Source organism: Calonectris borealis, chromosome 10, assembly GCF_964195595.1.
Source record: "Calonectris borealis chromosome 10, bCalBor7.hap1.2, whole genome shotgun sequence".
Lineage (NCBI taxonomy): Eukaryota > Metazoa > Chordata > Aves > Procellariiformes > Procellariidae > Calonectris > Calonectris borealis.
In genome coordinates this window covers 18,428,500-18,449,464 of record NC_134321.1, presented here as the reverse complement: position 1 = coordinate 18,449,464, position 20,965 = coordinate 18,428,500, and the positions used below count along the sequence as shown (strand labels likewise).

The window sequence follows — 20,965 nt, the reverse complement described above, 5'->3', positions numbered from 1 at the left end:
GGGGAGAGAAAAAAGAAATATTTACTTGGTGTTCTGATATATGAAAGATAGCTGGGTTTTGCAAAAACATAAGTAAGTAAATTTACTTTTAAAGTAAACTGACTTTAATACTCTTGAAACAAGTTTATATCAATATTGGGAACGTGGATTACTGCAGTGATATTTATAGGGCATAATCTGTTAATTATAGAAATTCATGGGCTTTAAAGCCGTTTAGTAGCAAAGTCCTCAATTTCTAGTATTACTGGCAAACAGTTTATATTGTTGCATGGAAGCATGTCTGTTTGTTTTTATGTACTCACTGTTTCTTCGTGAGGGATAATTTAACACTGTCGGAGGTAATTGAGGTTCAGGAATAGCGTATGTAGAATTTTGGTCATGCAGTGCATCTTGTGGTTTCTACTGTGTTAAAGAATTGGCACACACATATACTCTTTGCAGCGTGAGCTTATTTGATGCTCATACCAAGGCGTTCCAAACCTTATGCTTAACCTTGCAAAAACAAAACCTTTCTCCCCCCGCCCCCCCCCCGAGTAGTGCAGTACAGCAATCAGCCCGGAAAGCCTTTCAATGCATCTCTGCTTGTGATGCCAGAAAAACTGGATGCACAAGTAGCCCCCTATTTTCCAGTACTGATGCCTTTGTCAACAGGCATTTTACAGGTTTAGAAATAATGAATAGCATCTTTGGAAGGTCCTAGAGATCAATGAGAATTGTTACATTTTTCTTGGATATCTCTTCACTATTCAGGCAAATAAGCACAAGGCACTAAAGTGTTTCAGCTAGAGATGAAAAAGTGCTATTTCATCTTTAAAATCCAGAACTGCTCTGGGCCTCCTCTGCATCTTAATTAGGTTTTCTCCATATTTTTTTTCTGATGTAATTACTTTTTTGTCCTTATAGAAGTTCAGACTTCAGCTCTGGAAACTTAACTGTCATGCTGAGCTTTAACATCTCCAGCATTAGAAGTAATCTGTACTCTACAGTTTTAATTTTCTGACAATTTGTATGATTTGATTAAACAGTTTAACTAGGTAGAGTTCCTGGGGATTTGGACAAAATACAACTTTCTTAAGAAAGATTTTGCAACCTTTTAAATAATTTTAAAACAAAAGTTGAAACAGCCAAGGAGATTAATTCAAGTAGCAGCAATCTCTTCAACAATTTTCCTTACTATTTCCTAACTAGCCTAGTTTTTTTTAAAACTGGTGGACTAGGTTTTAATCATCAGGTCTCAAGAAACTTCTCCATTGCACTTGGTATTAATGTGATAAATATGTGCATATCACACAACAGACTTAGACCTTGTCAATCTTTAATGAATCAGAACTTTGTTTCATGTTGCCAAATATTCTGGTCTCCTTTTCACTCATGCTTATCAGGAGATTGCTTTGGTGTATAATCGGTACTGACAATCTCAGAAGCAGCCTTTTAAATTATTTACTGCTTTGGTATCCCTCCCTGTGTTAAACCTTGACCTGCCTGGATTGGAGACTTATTTGAGGGGAAAAAAATACTAAATTTTAGAAAAACAAGCAAGGAAAAAAAAAAAAAAGGATTCATTCTTGTTCACACTGGAGAAATCGGCAAATCACATCACTTTACTAACTTACTGCTTTGGCCTTGTTAGTTCAAACCTGGTTTTCTTTCATCCTTTGTTGCTTTTGTGTCAGTTTCTTTTACTTCACCGCAGTGAAGAGTCAAACTCTTTTCCTTTGAGAGCCTGTTTGTATGGCGTGGGGAATGGTCTTGTTCCTATATCTGTTTTAGCCATGGTGCTGTTGAAGTCACAAGCAAGGAGGTTTATTGTAGTCGTGGTATTTTTATTAGGAATGGGACTAAAAATGTCTTGGTGTTGGCATTGTCGGTAACTGTTTCCTACTTTGGATCAAGTTCTCAAGTTTATGTTATCATCACTGATAACTCATTGTGATAAAGTACGTGAACCCTCCCTGGACGCTGCCTGGCACCGAAGGTGCTGTGTGCTGCTGCACAGCTATGTTTCAGTCCAGTTTGTTTTCTGAGGTTCAAAGCATAAGCTTCTCTGGGGAAATGTATATACTATTAATTAGTTTGCCAAATGGGTGTTGCTTCCATCTCTGGCTATGGTCTGGATAAGGCAGGTAGCCAAACTGTCTGCTCTTCTGCCATTGCACTGCTATTTCTAGTGGAGCTTATTCTGACCTATTCGAGTGGGAATAAGAACCTCTTCTTAAAGTATTATGTTGCTTTGAGATTTTTCTGAACCAAGCTGAAGCAAATTTAACACTCTAACTCCTTACACAAAAATTTAAATTATTTTTCCACTTTCAGAGTTTAGCCTGGGAGACAGCAGAAGTTCCTAGATCCATTAACAGACCTTCTCTTTTATCTGACTTCAAGTGAAAGCAGTTTTGCTTTAGTTCAATATGTTTGAAATGGTGTGACAGCATATGCAATGCTAAGCTTTGAAAAGTCACAGAGCTGGATGTCATCAACCTAGAAATGACAAATCACATCATGCTGATTAACAGCATTACCTGGAGGAAGGATAGCGATGTGACACTGCACTAGATCTGATCAAGAACCTTAAGGGATCCTATAAATAACGTCTGTATAGGGCAGAAGACAAATCTTCTTTAGATGCAGACAGACGTCTGCTTCTTAAAATAAGACTTAGGTCTAGCCAAAGCAGTGCCAGTCTAGCCTGTGTTACCTTGCAAAGGACACATTAGGATATTATACCCTACAATCAACACTATTAACTGCAGCACTCTAATAACCAATGCTAAAACAGTACCAGATTGACGACATTAATAAATCATTAAGAAGCTCTGATGAGCTGCATCTATGCTACAACATGACTGATATCTCAAATGATTTCCCAGTAGAGATGACTTGTCTCTAAAGAACAGTTTGAGTAAGCCACATTGGCTCTCCTACATCCTTAGTAGCCAAAACACAGAGAAAAGGTATTTAAAGACCTGGTCTAATATCGTGGATGGCATATATACGTATTTGAATATGTTAATTAGATTATCTTAGACTGATTTTGCCTTTTTCTAATGTTTAATTCCAGGGGAGCACATTTCCTGAGAACTATGTAATCACAACAGCACATTCTGAGGAATTATTGTGGTTAATGACAGGCTTAATGTGTAATACACGTCACCTTGAGATCTGGATTGAGAACGTTGCTACAAAGCAGCATGAGATGATTTGAAATGGCCATAATAATAAAAAAAAAAAAGGAGGAAAAAAAAACCAGAATGAAAAATAAGGAATATTTAAAAAAAAAAAAAAAAGAAAAAAGACAAGTGAACAGAATATTTCTCGATCACTGCTGGTTCAGTTCTGGCAGATGAAATTACCTGTGTTATCATCTCCAATACTTGCATGACTGGCCAGGTAATACACAGAGGAAATAAGTGACAAGTGATTGCAAGAGTAGTCATCTCCAGCAACTAAACAAGGAAGAATTAGCTGAAGTTGTTTAACATTTTCAGACAGAGGTAGGTGTGTTTATATTTAATGAACTTGTTGCAATGGTATTCTTTACAGCTAACCAAGTGCTACCGAATATTAACATTTATTTGATATCTTTTTTGCATCCAAGTAAGGGTGCAGATCTAACATTTTTCTGAGCTTTCTCTGGAGCTGACCAATACAACAGAGCAGACAAGGAATAATTATTGTAGACATACTCCAAACAGTGCATTGAGCATGTTATTACTATGAGATGCCTAAAAATAGCATCCCAGGACTTGCCTGGAGAGCTCTTGTCTGTACTGAAGAAGAATGGATATGCCACTTAGAGCCTATTATTTAATGAGAAAGGCAATGTTGACACAAACTAAATTGCTTTAAAGCAAGGTCAGTCATTTTTCATAAAGAGAAAGCCTTGTGTTTCTACCAGTCAACAGTTCCCACCGGTGACCTGATTAGGCTGACATAGATACAGGGATGGAAGAAATTATTCTACTATACTTAAATACAGATATATATCTGGTTTTCAGTTTAGCTGAACTGAACAAATATTAGCTTGGAATGATGTGAAACTGAAACATTTCAATAAATCGAATATTTTTTGTGGGTTAAACGAAGAACTATTTCTGGCCATGAGTAAATTGAAATTTCAACAGCCCTTAATAAAAGCAAAAGGCTTGACTCATAAAATGGGAAAAGCTGAAGTCAAACTCTAATTTGCAAGGCAGTTCAGCTTGAAACTATTTTTCTTTTATTTATTATGAATAAACTTTTCTTAGAGAAAAATCCTTCAGCCTTATATTTAAAAAATAAGTGCATGTATTTCAGGGGGAAAAGCAGAATCTACATCGCTTATTCAGTTCTCCCCAGGCGCAAAATACTGTTGTGGTGGAGATGAAAGCTCACTCTTTCTGTACTTGCGAGAAAAGTTTCATTTCGGAACAGAACGTCTCCTCACATAATGTCTCGCCTGCTCCCTCTTTATTTCAACTTCCAGAATTTGTCAAGATTGGCGTCTAGCTGGAACTTGAAGTGGAGAAATGAATTACAAAGTTGAGTGGAGGTGATAATAAGCACTCCTCCTTCTCTGACCTTGGTGCTGGCGGGGCCGTTCCGCGCTCTTTTTTCCCTCACCCTCGCTGCCGGCCTCCATTTTGCCCTTTCTTAAACGCGCCTTCCCAGAGGCCGAGGGGCTCAGCTGCGCCCTGTGGCGGGGCCGCTGCGGAACCGGCTGGAACCGGCCGGGTCCGGCTCGGGGCAGCCCCGGGCTCTCCTCACAGAGCCCCCCGCAGCCCCGATGCCAGCCCCTGGGCACGGGGACACGGGAGCCTGCGCTGAAAAAATGTAAGTTTGGAGAAATGATGTGAGGGAAAAAGAGGTATGTCACTGGAGCTGTGAGAAGGTATTTCCAGTGGTTGTGTGAAAGAACATAAACAGAATCAGGAGGAGAAAGCTAAGTAGAGCCTTGCTCTACATTATTAGTTTTAATGGGAGCCTGTACTAAATCCGAACTGAAAGATGTGACCCAAAAAAGCTGCTCTTAAAGAGGCCGTAGCAGAGAGCTATTGCAGGAGAACATTCAGTCTGTTACAGGAGTGAGGAGATGGGAGAAGACAGCAAGGAGGACTTGAGGACAGAGGATGCCTTTGAAATTATAAATACATTGTATGTTAGGCTTTCAATGCTGTCTCCCCTAACGTCCCCCCTCAGGCAAACTGATGAAGTGGACAGGAAGGTGCACAGTCTACAGACTATGTTTTAAAGTAACAAGAATTATGTTCACCTAGAAACAAAATTAAGTGAATAGTTGCTGAGTTTTGTGTTGATCAGTTGAGTCCCTCTTGCCGCCTACTTAAGCGTCTCTTCTCTGTGGCATCATTAGTTTCTCATGAAGCTTGGCCTTGTACTTTTTTCATTTGTTTCATTTTGTTTTAGCAGACTATCATTTATGAAGGAAATCTGGCAAATATAATGTGATCCAATGCAGAATGACTTGCGCTGTTTCATCAGATTGGATAGATGATGCCCACTTCAACTTTTGTGCGTGTCAAAGCTGAAGCCCTGCAACATCATTTTATCTGTCAGTGTTAAACACTTACATTTCCAGACTTTTTTAGCAGAAGTGTCTGGCTATTTGGGGATAACGGACAAAGCATTTACAGTGATCGCCTGTTCTCGCTATTCATGGGTGCACAAGAAATCCACCAGCAGAGTGCATGTTTTCAGGAGGATTTGGACCCTGACAGCCTGACACCAGCGCCTTGGAGCCATATCACCGAAAGATTTTCCTGAAGTATCCAGAAAGATTTACTGGGGACCCCGTGGTCTGAACATTTCCAGTCTGGTGGAGCAGAAGAAATCGGAAAACCAGTCATGGTAAGAAAAATTACTTCCTGTACCTCTATTGTTGTTGCCTACATGAATTATATTCTTTTGTTTTCTATCACTGGGTGCATTGAATATCAACTCTTCTATGTTTTTTGGCAAGTCTCTTAATCTGTGGCAAACAATAACCCTCCCACTCTTCCCATATCTTTAACAATTATCATTTAAAAGTCCTTTGCAGTGAGGAAGTGAGAGAGAATTTTGTTTTTTCCACATTTTTTTTTTTAATAGCTTGAAGAATTATCCTGGAGAAGAAATAGTTGCTGTAATTGGTCTAGAACTAATGAAAGAGGAGCTCTGATGAAACATATTGATATTTACCATAGTCTGCCTACAAAAGCAATTTTCTTCATTAATTCTTTTTTTTTTTCTTTAAATTCAAATTAATCCGGGGATAGTAAGTATTAAATGCACTCTATTTAGAAGGAATGGGATTTGTCACAGAGCAGTGGCACTGTGGCATTTGTAGAGACTTTTCCATCACTAAGGGATAATCGGTTTAATGATGCTGTGAACAGATTGCTAACTGCTGTGGTGGGCTTTCTGGGCTGGAGGGAAGAGGTTAAAGTCTGGCAATGTCAGCAGGTACCTGGCAAGAAAGCACGTTTGGTTTCTATACCAAATGTCATGACATTTTTGTTTTGTCTTCATTTTTCTTGTGGGCTCTTGTTCTGAGCAGCAGTTTTATTGCAAAATGCTGTTGTATCACATTGAAGCTGTTTATTGTATGCTATATTGCACTCTGGGTAGACTGAAAGGCTCTCTGCCCACTCAAGGCTTAAACACAGAGTGGTGTTACTGCATTCATACAGTTAAAGACGCACGCTAGAGGCTCTCGACTGCTTGCTTTATTCTGTGTCTCCTACTGCCGTATCTGTGTACGGCAAAGTGGGCACACTTTGTTTTCAAGAAATCTGTGTATGAAACTAGTGCAGTCAAAATTGTTAAACATAATTAACAATTATGTAGCATCTTTGATGCTATGAGACTAACATCTGGTCTCATTTTAGACCGCTAGCTTCGGTAAGCCTCAGATAAAACTCCTCAGTTGACCTGTGAAATGGGGAAGTGTACAGACCACCGTGATCTGCCACTTTTTGAGGTGAAGACAGAGACCCAAAATCAAACCTCGGTCCCCAGACGGCTTGCTGGATGCCCTAGATATGTTCTCGGTGACTTTTCAGTACTGCGGAAATCAGGGTACTTGTGAAGTGCAGCAGGGTTTCATAGCACCAGGGATTACTTATACTAAGTTTCCACTGGTTTAAAACATGTGATGAATGAGTTTCACACTTAAAAACACCTCTCTAATAAAAGCATGTGGCTACTTAGTTCTACTATTAAAAAAAAAAATCTGCAGAAATTGCAGCTGGAAAGCGTGTTTGAGGACTTGGTGCTAAACATGGTGAATGTTGTGGTGTTAAATCATCAAAAACTAGTATTTGAAGTGGTGATTTCCGTTGTATTTTCCTATGATTTGAATTGCCAGCATTTTTATAAGGTCTGTTAGACCTTCAAAACTAAAGGTACCTAGCCAACCAAAGATTATTAAAGGGTTGTTGCATCCTGTCACACACTGTGAGTGTCTTTGTGCTAGTAAATAGTAAAGTACCGCCGAGCAGTTTTCCAATTTCCAAAGTGAATCTCTTGCAACAATTATGGAGAAGGCAAGGAATGAAAAAGAAGAAAGTGCGGGTGAATTCCAAGTCACAACAGAGCAGAAAATACAGCTCCAGTCCTGAGTACATGCGAATTTGTTTTTAGGAGAGGTCTTACCTCATCATACTAAATAAATGGTGTGCTTTCTTCCAAAACTTCAACTCCTCCTCCTTACTGCTGGCCATAGAGCAAATGCACCCTCTTTGCATGCATACCTGTGCCCTAAAGCTGAGTAACAATGTGGGAGCACTGATGGAGGATCCACAGACAGGTCCTGAGCTGCAGGTTGACAGCTTGAAGTTTTCAGGCACATGTAAGATAGTTATTAATATTTGTGTTCTTGATTACGGCTAGATATTGTACTGCTGGGATTAGGTGAAGCTCTGTGGGACTGGAGGGCTGATGTTGCCTTCCTCTCTCCCTACAACAGTGGAACCATTAGGCAGTCCCAGTGGCAGAGGTTTTAAAGAGGTCCAAGCACTTCACTAGGGAAACAATGAGACATCATCAGGAGAACTGGAAGGATGATGGGGGATTTAACTGAATGCACTTTCTTTTCTTTTAAATTTATGGTATGTAAGACACTTATTAGAATATGCAATTAACCTTGAGTTTCTAAAATTGTGATGTATTTCTTTCCTTGGAATACAGCTCCAAATGAACTGCTAGTGTAACTTCAGAAATGTCCTTGAAGTATTTAATATATATTAATTTAACAGGTGATTTTATGTACAGGTGGAGAGCCATATAAATACCCAGACTTAGTTATAAATATTAGATTTAATCTTGGTAAGGACACTTAAAATAAAAGTGAAATATAGGCAGGCATCAATTCCCAGGTCACCTAATTAAGTGGCATCCTTGCTTTGTAATTTTTATTGTGCTAAACAAGGAATGTGTATACTAATTAAGATGACTAATAGTTATGTTCAATCTAATTATAGCACTGCCAGGAGGCACTATAATAGTTACGGGTCTGTCAATGTTTCTACTACAAAATCTTGGTCTTAGTGGCGTACAGCTTAGCTATAATACTGTACCTGCGGCCTTACAATGTGGTGGAAGATTTCACACTGCATGTACAGTCTTGATTTGAATTGTATTTGTTTACTTGAAAAGCACCTTTTGTGTAGTGTTTGAGATAGAAGGTTCAAAGTAAAAATACTCTTTATTGGTTTTGAAGCACACACACGCAAACTTCAAAAGTTTCCATTGCAACTTGTTCCATTTGCATAAATAACAATATTTGCTTCTTTATTTGAGTGCAATGTACTATGTTAGCAAAACCAAATGGGAAATCTGTCAGGAGCAAGATCTGGGCAGAGCTTTAGGTTCAGTATTTTTATCTGAGATGGTTCAGACTGGCATAGATTGGAGGATTTTCTCTTCATTTTATATGCACAGAAGGCGATGTCTTTGTCTTTACTCGGGCAGAAATGGGAGCAAAGACTGCAAAATACATCTGAGGCTCACAGAGGCCCTGCTGCTCCGCTGGTGTAGGTGTTAGGTACAGGATGGGATGTTTTGAAACTGAATTCATCAACAGATCAGTAGCTATTATGTCATGTCCTGTCCTGAATGGAGCAGCTCCTTGATGAGATTAACTTTTTACCATGAACTCTTTTTGTCGTGGTTTTTTGAGGACTCTAAAAATTAACAAAGATTAAATAGATTTGGTGAAGAATGGTAAATATGGATCCAGAATAATGTATTTAAAAGATAATAGCCTTTTCTTTATAAAGACTGGGATACATCTCATGAGAAATCTATTTAAAACTATTATTACACAAGAGCTGAAAAAATTATTTCAGTTATAGATGCTGTACTGTCTGGAGAACAGCAGAAATATACCATGTCTTCTCAGAGATTAATATGAGAGAGATGAGTTTCTTTTGGTTGCATTGTGTGAATTTTGATATCGTGAAAATGCAGGACAGGTTGGACAAATCTCACTTTAAAATAATCTAAAACTGTGTTACTTGGTGCATTTGTGGCACAGCTGTGTTTTCTGTCTAACAAGAATGATATTTTTGACCTGAATTTTCAGGGTAGTCATTGTACAACTGTATAGGGTGACAGAAATGATGACTGTCAGGTATGCCCTGGTGTGCTGCAGTACTGCTTATGCTGGAAAACTATCTGCAAGATAACATCACTCCAAATGAACAGTGTCTCTGTAAATACCGTGGGACTCATTAAGAGCCATGTCTTGGCAATTAGCAGTTTCCAAGTGGCAATGGTGAGCGAGGATGTTTCACGGGATGAAACATCCATAGGATATTTCATGAGCTGCCAGAATAAAAGAGAGACAGCAGGGCTGAGGCAGTAGTGTTTTCCTCTAGCCTGAGAGTCACAGCTCAGCACGGTCAGAAGGTTAGTAGAAGGATTTGCTTTTTGTCACCGAAATGCTCACCTGGAGCATCACCATGCCAGAATCTGACACACTTAGCTTATTTTGTGCTTCTGGCCTCATTGACTGAGGCCAGGCGTGTTCCTTCAAACTTCAGCTCTTGGGGCACTCTCTTAAGTGCCAGTCTGCCTTCTACCCCTTCTCTGAGAGCTTCTCTGAGAGGTCCAGACTCAGGTCTGCCTGTTGTTTTTTTCTCAGACACCTAACACAACTCATCCCATCCAGTGAGCATCTCTGGCTGCTGCTCAACTCAAGGTGATTTTTTTTAAATCATCCTCTATTTTATAGCTTCCTCCTTCCCCAATGGAAGCTCCCACAAACCCAGCAAAAGCAGCTCATTGGCCTCGGCTGCTTCCTTGTCCCAGGTGTGGTGGTACCTCGTTACTAACTTAAGTATGTGATAGCAAACATCCCTGATGCCCAGTGTTTACAATAAGGCTTTTGCATCATGGTACGAAGAGACCTTCTTCTTTCACCCTCTCAGAGATCAGAGTTAATATTTGCACCAAGTTGACAATTTGTGTTTAATATTATCTTTCCTATGCTGCTTGGTTGCTAGAAAATTTGTCACCCTTGTAAGTGTTAGCTGTTTCATTCAAGAGACCATTGAGAGAGACAACAAAGAACAAAATAATGCAAGATAAGCAAAAGCCTCTTAAAATGAGCTTGGAAATTTACTACTGTCCTTTCATCCCTTATGGAGTTTCTGGTGCTGCACAAAGAAAAAAACATACATATAGTCTTAGGAAATGGTATGCTGCCTGAAACAAGAAATCTGTAGCATGTTCTGAATTTTTTTTTGTGTTAACAGCAAGAGATTAGATTTTTTTTTTCAGTGCTATCTAAATAAGCAAACGGAATAAAGACTTCAAGCTGTTCATCTATATCTATCTGTAGTTTACTATCTATACTATATCTATCTATAGTTTATATCTATCTATAGCTCTCTTTTAAGCTGGTATAAGACTGGATGAATCTCCTTGGTCTTCACTAACATTCTTTTTCTCAAATCAGCTGTGTTTTTTGAACAATGGTGTATGGGAATAGACACATTTACAATATGGTTTTAGCTGATTTTATTTAGAATGATATTCAGCACTCTTTGCTCCTGCTCTTTTTTGCATTTATATGCATTTGTTCTGAAAGTAGTCAAGAATCTACCAAATATAAGCTGTGCACAGTCAAGGAAACTTTTGAAATCCATTGCTGTAACTGAGTTTGAAGCTGAAGTAAGAATAATGACTATACAAGCAACAGCTTATTTGAGATGTATATAAGCTGTGTCTGCACATATATGCATGTAAACATATTTTGTACATGTGTATCTGAGATTTACTTCCTGGTACATTTGTTACCGGGTAAATTCATGATTTATGGAATTTTTTACTCACAGGGTTCAAATTCACCTTGATTTGTGGCACTTTGTTATATTCAAAGGTTTATTCTGAGTGTGATTTTGGGTAAAACACACTTGCTAACTGTGCAGCAAAACGAGTGTGTCCAAACAGTTGAGGGACTGTGCAAGAGGGCTGGGCACCGAGTCCTCCCATGCTTGGCAGGGTCATGGGCCTGTGCAAACCCTTCACCCAGCCTGAGGCATGTCCCCTGTTTTAAACTGTTCCCCAAAAGTAACGTGACTTCAGGCATGGTGGCCAAGGGTGATTTGTAAAATCTCCCAGTATTTTACAGCATCCCTTTAGCAACTCAGTGTCTTGAATTGGGAAGGGACTGGTACTTACCTGTTAGCCAGTAAATACAACTCCTGTCCAGAGTCAGGGAGAACTTTTCATGGGCCTGTTACCATGCGGCCGTGGCCAGCAGTCCCATGTGGTGCCGTACACCATAGTCTGTGCTGGGGATAGTGCAAGGATCAGTGCCTGGACACTGAAGCAAAATCGAGCAGAATCGGGCTTCCTACTCCAAGAGCATCTTCTAAGTGCTTTTACCCCTCTTCCCCAAGAGTTAGACACCTTCGGATGGGACATTCCTTTTAGATGTGCATAAACCAAAATAACCAATACTGTCTTTAATACAGTATTATTTTATTTGTTCCCTAACAGTCTTTAGCTTAGAATATGCAGGTGTGGGCACCTCCTGCTTTGGTGTACACTCCTTGCTCTTATTTTGACAGACCACAGCAATCTGGTCATAACATTCCTGAATATGGAGGTGTTTTTAGGCAACATATATTCTGATTTTAATGTGCCTGTGTTTGGCTCAGGTTGGTCCGTGCATTGGAGTTAAGTAGCTTTTCTATGATGTGAAAAGTCTTGCTCCGGTGTGTCTCAGAAGAAAAATTCAGCCATTGGAAATCCTGCTTGGACCTTTCAAAGAGATTATTCTAATGGTTTCAAATGAGAGGCTTAGGAGTTTGAGACATAGGTGTTTTCGCAGCCTGTCTTGGTGCCGATCACTTCACTCCTGAATTTCATTTGATGTGCCTCACAATTAAGTATAATACAGCTGTGAGAATGTAGGTCAGCAGTCTCTTTATTCTAAATATGATTTGTTTTCAAGGGGAAAAAAAAAACTTTAAAGGAACTGAGAGAGAACAAAGAGCAGAAGAATTACTTCAAAACAAACTTTTAATGAAGCTTTCTACTACACACTTAAAGAACAGGTATTGTGTTTCCTGGGGCACTATTAACACAGCTGAATTAGCTTTATGTGTTGCCACTTTATCCTGAGACTCTCCTGATTATCATGACTTTGCTGTATGGCACTGTTCAGCATACTATAAGTCTGCTGGAAAAATAGGTCCCAAGACTCTGAGTTAGGGACCCAAGGGCTGCAGAGTTGTGCTTTCTTAAAGAAGGTGTCTCTGCAGACTTTATAGTCCAGCTTTTATAGTAATTCCACTTCAGCTGTGTGCCTATTTGCATGACCTGTCTTTAATGTCCGTTTAAAATCCTCACACTCTGGCACAGCTGTCCCAAGACTCATCTGTGGTGTGATACAAGCAGAAGGGTTTCCCCTCTGTCTTGTGGAGCGTGTGGGTGTGAGATCAGCATTGGGTTCCCCAGGGCAGCTGCTCTCACACACACACCTGAATCAGCAGAAATTGCCTGGCTTATGAGGCGTTGAATTCAAAATTCAGTTTCTAACTTCCCCTAAGACCAGGGTTACCCTGGAGGCATGCAGCTGATTATTTTTCCCTTACAGCAGCACAAGCCAACACAGAATGGCCATAAAGGAAGACATGAAAAAGCTAAATGTTAATATTTAGCATGTAGAAGCCCGTGCTAAGGCCCCATTATGCAAGGCAGGACACAGAACAAAAGCACATTCCTGTGAAAAACACTGTACTTTAGTTGTGAGAAACAAAAGGTGACTGTACCAAATAGATGAGGGGGTTGGAGGTAGCAATGAGACAACAGTTACTACAATAAACAGCAGCCACAGCACATCAGCTGCCTAACATCATAGCAGAAACAATTTTGTGTAGTTTGAGAGCAACTTCCAACAATTTGCTTCACCAAAAAGCCACATTTTTGCATCTTAATCATTACTTAGTCAGTTTTTTTCATTCAAGGTACATCAAGGTACTGATTGTAGAAATTAACCTGAATATGTATTTCCCTGGTGCCTGGCTTGATGCTAGAATAGAGATTAAAGATGAATAAGCACTTGTGAGGAAGGAAAACCAGTGTGAAATTTAATTTCACGCTTGTGTGGGGCTTACACCACACCCCACCCCCCCAATAAACTATGCTTGTATTAAAACAAGGTGAAAAATATATGTGCAACTGATAGAAAATAGCATTCAGACAGCTGATTACTAGATTGATTGGAACTGAGATGGATTGGTGCTGAGGTGGATTAATTGATTTTCCTGCATTTGGCAGGAGCAAGGTCTGTCATAACAATTCTTAGCACTTCACAAACATTAACTAATCATTCGCCCTCTTGCTGTCAGGTAGTAATTTTGCTTCGTATACAGATGGAAAAAACCCAGCAGCCAAGGATGAGTTACTTGCCTCAGGTGAAGCATCCTGCCAAAAGTGGAAGTGGGTTACCCCTGCGTCTCAACACATGGATGCCATGAGGGAGCCCTGTGTCTCAGTGGGCCCGGGAGTTTTGATTTCATCCTATCTTTCTGGGATACAGAGGCCAAATTAGACTGAGGTGTATGCAGAGCTGAATAGATACAGTTTCTGTAAATGCTGTCTCCTTTGCCATAGGAATGAAGCTTACCGCTACTTTCCTAATTAACAGCAATCATTGATAAAGTATTATGAATCTGAAAACACAGTGAGATTTACCTAGCCTTTTCAGTTTTGGACAAATATATAACTAGTATGGAAACCAGATGTTTCTCCCACCTGTAGTATTACCTTTCATGTCCTTTTCTAACCGTGAAAACAAGATTGAAATGGATGGCCTTATAAAAGCCTTACAGCACAGAAGACCAGTTGTCCTGGACAATAGAGTTTACTTTCTTCATTGAACAGGGCCAATACGAATTATCAGCAAGATCAAATACAATATGTCCACTAAGAGTCTCATCTCTCTGCCTTGCTTTACACTCTTTCTTCCTTTTTGGGCTGAGGTATTAATAAAAAAATGACAAGCTAGAAATCAATGTCAAATATAAAAAGTGTTTATTATCCATGTGAAACCTAATACTGCATTTCCTGCAGTGGCAGCAGTTGATTGATGAGGCTGCATGTAGGAACATTCTCTTGTTTTGACAAGTTTGATAGAGCCTTTGACTTGATTTTTTTTTTCCTGATGGATAAAAAGGAAACAGGTGTGGCAGCCTTAATAGATATAGAATCTTTCTATAATATATAATCTTTTTGATATAGTTACTGTCTGCTGAGAAATCCTGACCTTTGGAAATAAAAATCTTTGAGACCAAGTAGCAAGCTTTCTCTTCAGCTTCCCTTGGGATAGCTTTGCATACTTTCACTTCTGCAGCATCGTTTTCTATCCTTCAGTACCAACGGATGTATTCTTCTGCCAGCCTGTACGTAGTGGTAAAATCAATTGTTGTTTTACTACCTTTACAACCTCTGAATTTTCTTACAAATATTAGTTGAGAACCCCCCCTCATTCCTTTGTGCTCCATCACATTGCCTTCTCTTATAGCCTGTCTCTCCAAGGTAAAGTTGTAGGCCAGTGTGCTGCATTCAGGATTATTAGTGTCACTAAAAATTAAATGGTAAGCACTTGGTTTCACATGGTACTGCTGTTCCTGGAGATCTCTACATTCAAAGAGCTTGGGCACTTTTGCATGTTACAAGGAAAAAAAGACTAGACCAGTTAAATCAGGCTTTGTTTAAAACAAGGGATAAAATGAGAGAGAATTACAGAACTAGTTCTTAAATTGACAATTTATATCATCTTAAAACCTGGACTTCAAATATTAGAAGCACAAGGCCCAGTCCTGCTAAAGCCTAACAACATACAGTGCTTAAGGTGGAAGTGTAAGTGCTACTTTCATTAAGTGTTAGATGTGCTGCCAGGTTGGGGGGATTAATTCGGCCCCAAAACGAAATGACAGCTTACAAACCAGAAAGTTAACGTGGTCATCGAAATGCTGAGAGAAAGAATATATCTGACATTAACTAATTTGTATTTTCTCCCCTTATCCATAACTAATTAGGGGCAAAATTTGTAGTTGTGATCTCCTCCTGCGTTGTTCGTACGCCCATCTTCCGGTGAGGGGTAGGGGAGGATTTGGCCAGCTCTGCTGATGGGCTTGCCGATGATGGGCACAAAGATGACGGCCCATTTCTTCCCTGAGGTTGGAGGGAGGTAGGGGCCAGGCACTGTGGAAGGGATCAAGGATGCTGGCTGAGCACGCATGGGAAAGGGCAATAGGAGCAGCCAATTCTGGAGACAGGGACAGAGCTACTCATTACTGTGTTCTGTTTTGATTGTTAGAAAAGGCAAACCTCTGTGAAGGAGAAGCTCAGATTTCTTATATTTTCTGTAGTTGTGGGGATGTGTCTGCTTTGGGCTGGCAATGAGCCAGCCGTGGGGAGCCAGGGTTGTCATTCAGAGGCAAATGTCTCATGTGACTGGGACTTTTGACTACTGGGTCGATATCTTTGGGGTTTTGCTGTAAATGTGTTATAGGGACAACAAGCTGCATAGTTGGAAAACGAAAATCACACTTCCTAAACCATGACAAGCTGCTTTGAAACGACTGATGCCACAAGACTTAGGGACACAAAGCACATTGGGGTTCAACAGTGTCTTTAGAAAACATCTGTATTTCTGAAGTGTCATGTTGGCAGCATTACTGTAATGGCTTGAAGGTTTTCTAGCTTGCTTTGGTGGTCAAACTGACCACAACTATATCCTACATAAGCAGCACAACGAAGGCATGTATTCAGGCTTGCTCTGCCTGTCTTTGGAGCTGGGTGATTTCAGGGTCTATGACAGGGCTGTAAAATGTGGGGGAACCCTGAAGTTGAACTAACCTAGTTCATAAACCAGGCAAACTAGTATCTTGTTAAAATAATAGCATAGTGAATTAGAGATTTCTACAAAGATCTGAAACTCCACAATTTGAATTCCTATCTGGTTTGGTTTGAACAGCTATAAATAAAACTAATTCACAGGAATTATCTTTACTGATTAAAAGAAAACAAAAATAACCTGGTATTATCAGATGTATCATTAACTTTTGTCATTTGCTTCTAAAGGAAGCAACGCATTTTACCCTGAGATAAATAATTTTATCATGTGTGAACTCTGCCAGTGATAGGGTATCTGTCATGTCTATGAATTCATGAAACACCTGTAGATTTTGTTTGTCAATAACTCGTCTGGGCTCTAAAAATATATATTCTCCGAGTCTTTGCAGCCCAGCATGTCTGGCTGTATGCTTCCTGCCACAACATCAGAGTCCAGAAATCTCAGTGCTGATGTAATGATCACTAATACTCTTGCTTCAAAAAAAAGGAATAAATAGCACAAGTGAAACAGGAATGATTAGTGAAATAATACCATTTCTATGTTACTTCACCAAAAGCAAGACAAAGATGTCTGGTCTGTGGGCTTGAGTCAGTAGCTGGGGGTGGACACCACACACCTACAGCAGGAAAGCCATGGGCAGCTGCCAGAGATAATCCAGCCTGTGAAGGAAGAAACAGCTGAGTAGGGCTGGAAAGGGATAATGAGACTTTTGGAGAATGTGTTGCAAAGTTGAGTCACTTAAAGTGGTCTCTGTGTCCCCTTAGAAGCACTAGCTCGGACTCTAATCACATCCTGGGTAACGATTTTAAATGGCCTGAGCTTGGATGAGGAGTGTTGGCTTCTGTGGTTTAATATGATTGTCTGGGAGCTAAAACTGGCTCACAGAATTCAAACTCAAATGTGAATTTCTAGGAAGTTGAAAAATTAAATGCTGCAGCTGGCTTTCAGACTGGGGAGGCAACTCCAGGTGATGAGTCACAACATGTTTTGTTTTGTTTTTTTTTTTTTTAATTTAAGAAGTGAGTATACTTCATGTTAGCAAGTTTTGCGGTTTTCTCAAGAGTTAATTTTTCTGCCCTCATTTTCGCTTGAGTTTATTCCAAGTTATCTTAATCACATGCTATAAAGTAATTAAAAAGCATAGGTCTTTAGATTCTTCCCTCAAAATGGCTCAGAAGGGAGTATGTGGGTCAGGGGAACATTGGCACTGGAGTCTCATCAGACTGATAAGATGAAGAATTCCACCATTTGTGGGAGCAGAATATAATGAGGTTTGACCTAGTGAAAACTGAAGCTCATTCTGTGACTGAAATTTTACATACAAGGGTGGTTTTGAAATATCCCAAGAGGTGTTTGTGCAGCTGTTTAACACTACGAGTTTTCTTTATAGATGCTTCAACAGTCAGGCTTGCAGGAGTGTCTGATATAGCTGTGGCACAGTGAAAGTATCAGGGAAGCAGGAGGCTGATCCAAAACTATCTTTTTGTCCTGCAAATGTTTAGGGACTAAAAGAAAAAAAACAACTGGAGTAACCCAGAGCCCCTTGGCTGAGTAGAGGGGAGCTGGATTAAAGGCCTGGCTGAGTGTTTGAGGGTGTAGGCTCTGAGCAGAAACACTACTCTCTAACAGAGGTGCCCTTCCCAAGATGATCTGTCAAAACTGGTAAATTGGGGTGAAACATGGCAGGTGAGCAATAATTTCTGCATGTAACAAAATTCTAGAATGTGATTGAAAACATTTCAATTCACTGCTGAGAAATGTTTGCTAGAAAGAGAAGCACTAACGATTTCAGCACACACATGAGTGGGCACAGTGTTTCATTATCTGTTAGTTCTGCCCATTTTTGTGATCTGTGGATTTGGCTTCTGCTGATGGGAAATACCTTTTTTCTGAAAATGGAGAGCGCATGCTAATGTGTAGTTAGTAAAGCATATCAAAACCATGTTTGAATTTATAGACATCAACTGCTAGCTGGATCAGGAGAGCTGCAGCTCCAAAAGGGCTCAGCCAGCAGCCAAATTCGCGCTGGAAGAGGGTTATCCTGTGAGCAAGTCACTAGAGGGCAGCCGGAGCCGCGCAGCGCTGGTGCGCTGCTGTGCACAAGTACGGCTTTGGCACACATGGGCTGGACGTGCAGTGTGTGTGCCGGCAGAAACACGCCCTTCCATCACACCGCGCTCGCCCCTGTGCGAGTCCTGCCACAGCCCAGCCGCTTGTCATGGACAGTCATTTCTCCTGTAATGTCACCCTGAGTTGTGAAGACAGGTAGACATAAACAGTACGTTCAAAATTGACCCATATGTAACAGATAGACAAGAAATGTCCCTGTGTGGACTGAGGATATGGCATTACTGGGGAGGCGATGCTTCCTCATCGTCCTTCGAGGGACACTCATGTGGGACCAATAGCCTTTTTTATTAGGAACAGAACCAAGGTCTGTCTGCCTGGCCCACAATTTTATACCCACACCAGGGGAAGACCTGGTGGGCAATGTGTAACTGTGTCTTGTGTCATCTCCCTCTCCAAGGCAGAATACCACGCTAGCAAGAACTGCAAGCATCCCGAAGCTCTGGTAGCTGTGGATTTTGTGTTGGGCTATGCCAGGAGGCAAGGATGACTTCAACTCCTTGAGTCGTGGGAAATGCCCCATGTGAAAAGCTGTGTTACTCAGACTGTACTTACAGTGGGAAAGATCATGAACTTGATGCCCATGGAGTATCTGGGGATTTTTGAAATGAAAAAAACAAGTCCACTGTAATATTAGTAATGTGGATAATATTTTTCTGTTCTGCAATTTTGAGCATCGCCTTAATTAATTTTCCATCGTGGTGGCAATACGATCCAGGAGCTGGGTAAGAGATCCTCAGGAATCCCGCACTGGGTATCCTTTAGCAGATGAGACAGCGGGGAGCACTGAGACCCTGCAGTGCCAGGTGCTGGGAACTGTCTTGTGAAGCAGAGAGTACTTTGCCAGTGTCTCTGAGACTCCTGTACCATCAGCTTGTGTCAGTCTCATCTCCTCCCAGGACCACAGAGACGAAGCAAAGAAAGAAGCCTCAGCCATCACCCTACTGGCTCCAAACCAGGGGATGTTGCTTGCACTCTTCTGCCACCCCCCACATAGCAATTGAAAGATGTTTTCAGGATGCCTGAATAAATAATACCCAGGCTCAATTGCAGCTTGTCTAGAAACTCCCCCCAAAACATCCTTCCTGTGTAGCATGAAGACAGGTTTTCAGCGCTGCTCTCCTCACTCCATTCTCCATGACTATGTAATCTTGGTAATCTCTAAACAACCATTCAGTGCTTGCCCTGAGAGTCTCTTAAGTGGTGTCTTTACATTAAAAAAAAAAAAAAAAAAATTTTCCCCCCGCAACCCAGGTACCCCCCTGTGAGGGTATGGTTTGAGCTGGGAAGCTACTGTTATCCGTCCTACTCCTTTACTCTTCCTAGTGATGTTTACATGAAAAGTCTAAGAAATAACACCTACACAATGCTTTGAATTTGCCTGCCTGGAAAACTCCTTCCAATCATCTATCAAATGAGTAATAATATTTCTACATCTTCAGCAGTTCCAGAAATGTTAATTCAGGTTATGATACAGCTGCAGGGCTCTGGATTAGCAGCTTCCCCAGGCAGTGGGTTTGCAATTGGACTATAAAGAAACAGCTGACTTTTACAGTGCTTCCAAAAAAAAAAAAAAAGGGGGGGGGGAAGAGAAAGTTCATCCAGCTGGTATGGCTTCTTCTGTGCTGCAGATTTGTAGTTCCCTGGGAAGCAGCAGTATAGCTGGTCAAACTGTAATTAAAGCTAAAATGCAGTGTTTTGTTCAAATAAATTAAATGCTTCAGAAAAGAAACATTTGCCAAACTCTCCTGCGCAGATACTGTTTTTTCAAAACGGAGTTTTAGTTAATTAGCACTTTTTTCAGATAGCCAAGCTTTCTTCCTAGGTGAGATGCTGAACAAGAGTTACTGGCCTCTGAGGAGCAAAGGCTGCTGATTATGTTATCTGATCCAGAATATTTCACATGTTAAGGCTGTTGCAAATTATCTTTTTCCATATAAACGAAGTGGAAGCTGTTCCTTCGCTTGAATGACTGGCCTGTTATCACATTCTCTTATGGCAGAGAAGTAATTCTCTATTGGGTAAATGCAGAGTACAGTAAAGTGACTTGAGCAACACAGGTGACAAAGGAGAACCTAAGTGGCATGATAAATAATAAAACCAGACTCTCTACTAGTCTCAGTGAGGTAGCCCCCTGCTGACATTAGATTTTTTTTTTAAATCTAATAGCTCAGTAAGTCCCAAAACAAAGGAAAGAAGAAAAAGTCAATTTAAGATCCCCAATAAAATAACTGGAAATGTTTAATAATACTGGAATGCTTGTCACACTCTTTTGATTAGGACTCTCTGCTAGTTGCCCCCAAATGAGCGTGTAGACGAACTGTTTGGGATCGGAGCTAGTAGGATGCAGAAGGTCCCGACACCAAGAGGGTGGGGACAGTTCCAGAGCAAGTTGTGCTTGAGAGGAGAGGCAGCTCTGACAATGGGCTCCAGGAGCCCTGGGACTGGGAAGAAAGTGAGATTTTAGGGGTTTTATTATTAAATATAACT

The 20,965-nt window shown here is 40.5% G+C and overlaps 1 long non-coding RNA gene across 1 annotated transcript in view; it reads left to right on the top strand.

The window, feature by feature from the left end:
- Positions 1 to 20,965, top strand: part of LOC142086307 (uncharacterized) — an 85,447-nt gene that overhangs the window by 19,829 nt on the left and 44,653 nt on the right. The window contains exons 6-7 of the long non-coding RNA XR_012675079.1: positions 3,059 to 3,491; positions 5,401 to 5,841. This is a non-coding gene — a long non-coding RNA (uncharacterized LOC142086307). The remainder of the gene's footprint in view (positions 1 to 3,058; positions 3,492 to 5,400; positions 5,842 to 20,965) is intronic.